The following is a 7,927-nucleotide window of genomic DNA, read 5'->3' as shown; positions in this document are numbered from 1 at the left end:
ACAAATTTGTTAAAGCAGACGTTGCCCCTCCTAACACCGTCCCACGGCAATCATTTCTACAGAATCCAAAATTTGGCACATTCCACTGTCTTCATTGCAATCAATGCAGCAATGTTATCAGGGGTGATTCATTCCATCATCCACACTCAGGCAAACGTTTTAATATAAGGGGATACTACACATGCAACACAGCTTTTGTAGTTTATCTGATTAAATGCCCCTGTGGCCTGATGTACATTGGTGAGACGAAACAGCCAGCTAAGGACCGAATATCTAAGCACAGATCCACAGTACGTTGCAAGAACCTTCTTCTCCCCATACCTGAACATTTTATTGCACATAATCATAACGTTTCTCAATTGAGATTTCAGATAATTGAGCATGTACCACAACCACGGAGGGGTGGTGACCGCATTCAAAAATTAAAACAACGTGAGGCATATTGGATCCACACACTAGGGACCCTCTACCCCAGGGGTCTCAACAGAGAATATGATCTGTTATCCTTCCTATAAGAGTATTCTGTATAGTATGCCTTATTACTTCAATCTAGGTTTATTGTCCTGTGTTATATGCTTATCGGTGATATATACCCTATTCTAACTGTACGTCTCCTTTTCAGAATCGCCGCTTTTGACCTTCAGCCACCTAGGATCCACTATATCATGCACGGTCTTTCCTTTTTCCACTTGGACCAGCTCTGCTTCTGACACGTTCCCTCTGAGCCACCGTACCCCTGTGGGATGCATGATGAGGTCACTGGAATGCACTCAGTGGGCACGCCCAGCTTTTCTCCTCTCTCTATGTGTAGTCACACACATTCAGCCTCGGACTTAAGCCATGCCCACTTCCTGTTATATTCACTGCACGCTGCTCATCCAGGCAGACAAGCGGTGGACACCGCGTCGCATGGACTAATCTGTTCCACAGCTCCTCTCAGGTTTGTTATCCTCCCACCTTTAGCTCTCACTACCATCATTTGCAGTGCTTTTACCTATCGTGCACTCCCCATACAGGCCACCCACGCTATTCCAGACCCTGTTTTGGTCGGACCCTGTGAGCCTGCTTCTATCTACTTCCTGGTAGGACAATTATACTTCACTACTATGATCTCCTACATTTCGGGCTTTATTCATACCTCTGCCATATATTTACTAATACCATTTTCACCACTCCCATAGAACTTACAGCACTGGCAGAATTTCACTGCCTCACCTTTCACCGCTCCTATTGGCAGTACGGTATGTTCCTCTGTTTCCCACTTGTACATTTTCTTTGTTCCCATATGGCACTTAGCAGTGCATTGGGATTTTCATTATTATGTTATACCATTTCCTTGTTCCCTGCTAGATGCTGACCATTGTTTTGTCTTGTCCAGACCAGAAAAAGAAAAAAAGTGAGCGGCACAGCTCGACTTTGCAGAGATTATAGACTCAATGTGGAGAGTTTCCCAACAAAAGGTAGTCCGATCAGGTGAAAGGCGGTGCTTGCGTGAAACAAAGTGTCCATGTAAATAAAAAAATAGAAAAAACGCAATAGCACTCACCAAGCAGTGGCAATTCAAACGTCCTTTATTAGAACGACGATCGTTTCGCGCTAATACCAAGCGCTTCCACGGGACGTTTGAATTGCCACTGATTGGTGAGTGCTATTGCGTTTTTTCTATTTTTTTTTATTGTTTTGTCTTGTGCATAGCCTATTGTGTTGTGACTTTTGAACTCCGTGTTATAGTATAATATATACTCCTCACAGGACCGTATCTTTTTGTTTGTGTACATACTTTGTTTTCCTTTTTTTTGAGTGATGTTAACTCATATTGTTTTCTTTGTTATTTTGTACATAGTTACTGAGGAAGGCCAATATTGGCCGAAACGTTTATCTTCTCTCTTGTTAATAAATCCCAAGAGATTCACCATAAGTTGAGTGCCGGGTTTATTTTATATTGTTATATGGTGTGGGATCCTACCCGGGCACCTTCACAGGGTAGTGCTTACGGTTCTTTTTCCCATGGGCATTGTGTTCGTCCTTCTTCCAATATGGCTTCCGCAGTGGCATGGGGAGTGAGGTGGCAAGTTTAAACCATGATTCCACTGGCTATCCTATGCTGTCGGATAGGAACAAAAGGGGAGGGGTGGTTTAGTCTTATCTCTGTTCCCCATGCCACAGCTATGGCAATTTTAGAAGCAGGAGACATGAAAGATCAAGCTAAACAGAGAAGCCATTGGAAACAAACAGACTGCACCACACAGGATTACAATATATGAGAAATGATGTTCTTTGCAGCCTTTTAGATACATTTTTGCCAGTCTGCTCATAGCTTTATTAATGTTCTGCTCTATTTATTTGGTCAGAACACTGCAGGCTACAGACTAACATTTCTAGTTCTATGTCATGTTTTCGTATTAATGCTGAGTGGCATACAAAAGCATCTTTTATTCTAGCTAGTTTTGCTTGTTTGCAGAGGTTCATTGTACAGACAAAGACTAGTAGCAATCTATATACATATTTATCCTATCATTTTCATATGTAATTTAAGCAGTTACCATATGTATTGCAGTAGGATTGGTGCAGTGTGACAGATAGGCAGGGACCACAGAAAGTTCAACATAAGTTGTGTTTTTATTTTCAGAACTCACTTAGGAGTGATGTCCTCCAGGTCACAGTCGGGTTTCCACAAACACAGTCCAGAACTCAAAACCTGTTGCCGTGGACAATGGCACAGCTGTGTCTTTTGGGTGCATCAGCTGCCTGGAAGTCCCTGGCTCTGTGTTAACTTCACAAAGACATGGGTTGCACAGAGCCACCTGCTCTGCAGCTTGCAAACTCCAACACTGAAAGACCAAAGGCAAAACAGACAGATTTAAATGGAATCGTAGCCATAGAGCCACTTCGCCCCACTACTAAACCTGCAAATCCCACTAAAAATATATGCCTTTAACGGGTTTTTCTGAAAATCTGACTGAGTCACTACTTGGACCCAATACCCTCTTTCTTTTATTTTGCCTTGTAATTCACAGATGTTATTCTGTGAACACAAGGCACTCCAGCGGGTTTAATAGGACTCTGTCCGCATCCAGGGGGACACATATCGACCCTCGCATTTGATCCCCCTCATTGCCTCACACATGCTATGTGGTACAGGTCAGTGAAATCAATGTAGAATTGGAGATTCAAATAGTTGTTCAGCACCTCATAAGTACAGAAAGCATACAGTCTGCAATAAATGTGGTCTTTATGAAAGCTGAACTAAAGACCCCCATACACATTACATTTATGTATTATGCTCTGCTTATATTGTGCCATCATATTCTGCAGCACTTTACAGACATCATAATCATTACTGTCCCTGATGGGGCTCACAATCTAAATTCCTTGTCAGTATGTCTTCAGATTGTGGGAGGAAACCGGAGGACCTGAATAGTTTAAATTGAATTGCTTGAAGCTTTCTTGTCATGCCGTTTACGGTGATAAAGGGGCAGGACGGCGTACTGGAACCCGCACCTGTCCCTGCCACTGGTGGACTGCACCAGTGTATAAATATCACCATAACTGAGTATACAGACAAGGGAAAGGAAAACCACAGTTAGCTTAATGCTGCAAGGCACAGCACAGCAGGAAGAAACTCCAGATACAACGGACACAGGAGTAGAACAACAGTTCCCAGCTAGCTCCTACTCCCACCTTGGTCGCTGAAGAATGAACTAACACCGACAGTCAGCTGATGAACCAGGTGACCTCTTAAAGGATGGAGGGAGTGGTCACCACAACCAGCTGACCCAGCAGCAATGCAATAACATCAGCGGCCACCGGGGGGAAAAAACTGCATTAACCCTCGATGACCAGAAAGGAAAAAAGGTCTTAAACTGAGGCAAACCAGATCTGCCACAAATCCAAAATTGGATTGTGACAGTACCCCCCTTTCAATGAGGGGCCTCTGGACCCTCAACACTGGACCTCACCATTAACCCCTTTCTGCCAGCTGACGGAATAGTACGTCAGCTGGCAGATCCCCTGCTTTGAGGTGAGCCCACCTCAAAGCCGCGACATGTCAGCTGTTTTGTACAGCTGACATGTGCGCGCAATGAGCGCGAGCGGAATCGCGATCCGCCCACGCTCATTAACTAGTTAAATGCCGCCGTCAAGCGCTGACAGTGGCATTTAACTAGCGCTCCCGGCCGCGCGGCCGGAATTGCTCGCACTGCTGACCCCCGTCACATGATCGGGGGTCAGCAGTGCATCGCCATAACAACCAGAGGTCTCCTTGAGACCTCTATGGTTGTTGATGGCCGATTGCTTTGAGCGCCACCCTGTGGTCGGCGTTCAAAGCAACCCTGCATTTCTGCTACATAGAGGTGATCTGTACTTCACCTCTATGTAGCAGAGCCGATCGAGTTATGCATGCTTCTAGCCTCCCATGGAGGCTATTGAAGCATGCTAAAATTAAAAAAAAAAGTGATTAAAAATATAAAAAAAATTAAAAATATATAAAAGTTTAAATCACCCCCCTTTCGCCCCAATCAAAATAAAACAATTAAAAAAAAATCAAACATACACATATTTGGTATCGCCGCGTTCAGAATCGCCCGATCTATCAATAAAAACAAAGGATTAACCTGACCGCTAAATGAAGTAGCGAGAAAAAAAATCAAAACGCCAAAATTACGTTTTTTTGGTCGCCGCAACATTGCATTAAAATGCAATAACGGGCGATCAAAAGAACGTATCTACACCAAAATGGTATCATTAAAAACGCCAGCTCGGCATGCAAAAAATAAGCCCTCACCTGACCCCAGATCACGAAAATTGGAGACGCTACGGGTATCAGAAAATCGCGCAATTTTTTTTTTTTTTTGTAGCAAAATTTGGAAATTTTTTTCACCACTTAGATAAAAAATAACCTAGACATGTTTGGTGTCTATGAACTCGTAATGACCTGGAGAATCATAATGGCAGGTTAGTTTTAGCATTTAGTGAACCTAGCAAAAAAGCCAAACAAAAAACAAGTGTGAGATTGCACTTTTTTTGCAATTTCATCACACTTGGAATTTTTTTCCCGTTTTCTGTTACATGGCATGGTAAAATCAATGGTATCGTTCAAAAGTACATCTCGTCCCGCAAAAAATAAGCCCTCACATGGCCATATTGACGGAAAAATAAAAAAGTTATGGCTCTGGGAAGGAGGGGAGCAAAAAACGAAAATGAAAAAGCGGAAAAAGCTCCGGGGGTGAAGGGGTTAAACAAACTACAGTGAGAACGACTCGATTCACCAGAGTTCACCTCCCCAGTCACCTGACCCTCAGGTTTACGGTGGACACAGCACGATGGAGTAGACAACGTAGGTGGCACAAATCTCCAGAGCGCCGACCTGTGGAATGAGTTTTGTATGGGCATTACTGAGGGTAACTCCAACTGGTAAGTCTTCGGACTGACAATGCCTGACACCCGATATGGCCCGATTACCCTCGAACTCCAGATTCCAGTTCCACACTTCCACATGATATTTTTTGCTGAACACCCATATGTAATCATTTACAAACAGGTCCGGACCTGAACGTTTTATTTCACGCATGCGTCTGCCACAAGATGGTGAACACTTTACAGAACTGACAACAGAGGCGTCCCCCTGTGTGACCAAACTCACACCCCCACTATGCACCGAGGGAACCACCACCCTCCTCTGACCCCTCCTCCTTAGAGGTCTCTGACATACTGGGTTAGAATGTAGTGAGGGTAGAGTCTTGCCCCTACTTCCTTTAAGCACCTCTACTGCCCCCACTGGAGAAGAACGGGTAGGTTGTAGAAGGACGGCAGAGATCGTAGCTCCAGGGCAGCAGTCCTCACATGACTGACCCCAGCTGACTACTTTTCTGGACCGCCAGTCTATGACAGGGTTGTGTCTTCTCAACCAAGGGAGACCTAAGACCATGGGAGTTGGTATGCCCTCCAAGACATAACATGACAGGAACTCTTCATGACAAGCCCCTATAACGCAGATGTATATTATCAACGACTTGAGTAATGCTCCCCTGGCTGAGCGGGACAGAGTCAATGACCTGGACGCTTAGGGGTCTAGCTAGCGACCTACTCATCAGGCCATGAGTCTGGACAAAATGAGCATTCACCAAATTTACTCCTGCTCCACTGTCCACAAGCACCGGAACATTCTCAGTTACCCCACCAACAACCACCTCAGCAGGCAAGGTACACTGAGACGAGAAAACGGAGGAAATATACAATCCCTGGTCACTTCCTTCCACACAACCAGGGGGACGCGGCTTTTTAGATGGAACAGGTATTTTGGTGCGAGCTGGGCAGACATTGATAAAATGACCAGTCTGCCCACAGTAGAAACATGCCCCCACACCACGGCGGACCCCAGACAACCCGGTTTGGGAACAAACTCCTCCCAGCTTCATGGGTTCGTCTGCCTGCCCAGGTGTGTCCTCCTCCCTAGCAAGGACTAAAGGGGGCACATTTGGTGTATGCCTCTCCCTCAAGCGTCTATCCACCCTGATATCAAGGGACATGATGACTTGGGGGCGGCGTACTGTACCAGAGAATCTTGTAACCTAGGGGACAGACCCTGCACAAAATGGCTTCTAAGGGCCGGGTCATTCCACTGTGTGTCAGTGGCCCACCTCCTGAACTCTGAACAGTAATCCTCCGCCGGCCGACCCCCCTGCTTGATCTTACGGAGTCGGGATTCTGCCAAGGAGATGCCGTCCGGGTCACCATATACCAGCGCCAGAGCTGCAAAAAACTCATCCACTGACCGTAGAGATGGAAAACCGGTCGGCAGGGAGAAGGCCAAGGATTGGGGATCACCTCAAAGAAGGGAAATGATGATTCCCACCCGTTGTTCCTCACTCCCTGATGAACGAGGGCGGAACCTAAAGTATAACTTACATGCCTCCTTAAAAACCAAAAATTTATCTCTCCCACCAGAGAGCCTGTCAGAAAGAGATATCTTGGGCTCTGGTTGAGCATGAACCTGGGCCGAAGCCCAAAACCCTACCAACTGCTGCAGCTGCTGCACCACCTCACCACGCAGTACCTTAAACTCGTCAGTGAGGGACTGAAGCAGTTGGGCAAAGGCCTGCATTTGAGTAATGGCTCACCAAAAAAATGTAAAGGTCGGCGTACTGGAACCCACACCTGTCCCTGCCACTATAAGGGGCCCTGGCTTTCCCTTATCTCAGGGGTACCAATGAAGGTTAGGAGGCCTGAGCCGCCAGCGTATCCCTGTCTCCTGTGCAGACCCTATCAGTGACCCCCTCTCCCCCCAAGAGAGGTGGACTGCACCACTATATAAATATCATCATAACAGAGTATACAGACAAGGGAAAGGAAAACCACAAGGCACAGCACAGCAGGAAGAAACTCCAGATACAACGGACACAGCAGTAGAACAACAGTTCCCAGCTAGCTCCTACTCCTGGCTTGGTCGCTGAAGAATGAACTAACACCGACAGTCAGCTGATGAACCAGGTGACCTCTTAAAGGATGGAGAGAGTGGTCACCACAATCAGCTGACCCAGCAGCGATACAATAACATCAGCGGCCACCGGGGGGAAAAAACTGCATTAACCCTCGATGACCAGAAAGGAAGAAAGATCTTAAACTGAGGCAAACCAGATCTGCCACAAATCCAAAATTGGATCGTGACATTTCTACTGCCAGAGGATAAGCAACTGCCAGATGAATCGTGCATCAGTTTATTCCTATCTATCCAATGCTCAGTCAGGGAGGAGATAGGAGAGATAGCAGTATAATTCAGCCAACAGTTACCTAGGGTTTATGACAGTGATGGCGATCAGATTAGAGACAGAGTGCCCAAACTGCAATCCAAAACCCACTTATTTATCACAAAGTGCCAAAACGGCAATTAAATCTGAATACTGAGGTTTTAGTTTTGAAAAACAACTCA

General features: G+C 45.8%; 1 long non-coding RNA gene across 2 annotated transcripts; it reads left to right on the top strand.

Moving 5' to 3' along the window:
- Positions 1-310: 310 nt before the first annotated feature.
- Positions 311-1,507, top strand: LOC138674258 (uncharacterized). 2 transcript variants are annotated; one of them, XR_011320558.1, is made up of 4 exons: positions 311-940; positions 1,017-1,082; positions 1,182-1,241; positions 1,379-1,507. It is a non-coding gene; the product is annotated as an uncharacterized lncRNA (long non-coding RNA). The 2 variants fall into 2 exon arrangements; XR_011320557.1 differs by lacking the exon at positions 1,379-1,507 and having other exon boundaries at positions 1,182-1,353.
- The last annotated feature ends 6,420 nt before the right edge of the window (positions 1,508-7,927 follow it).

The sequence above is a fragment of the Ranitomeya imitator genome, chromosome 4 (genome assembly GCF_032444005.1).
Source record: "Ranitomeya imitator isolate aRanImi1 chromosome 4, aRanImi1.pri, whole genome shotgun sequence".
Taxonomy (NCBI): domain Eukaryota; kingdom Metazoa; phylum Chordata; class Amphibia; order Anura; family Dendrobatidae; genus Ranitomeya; species Ranitomeya imitator.
The sequence above is the reverse complement of the archived record's forward strand: the minus strand, read 5'-3'. Positions and strand labels throughout refer to the sequence as shown.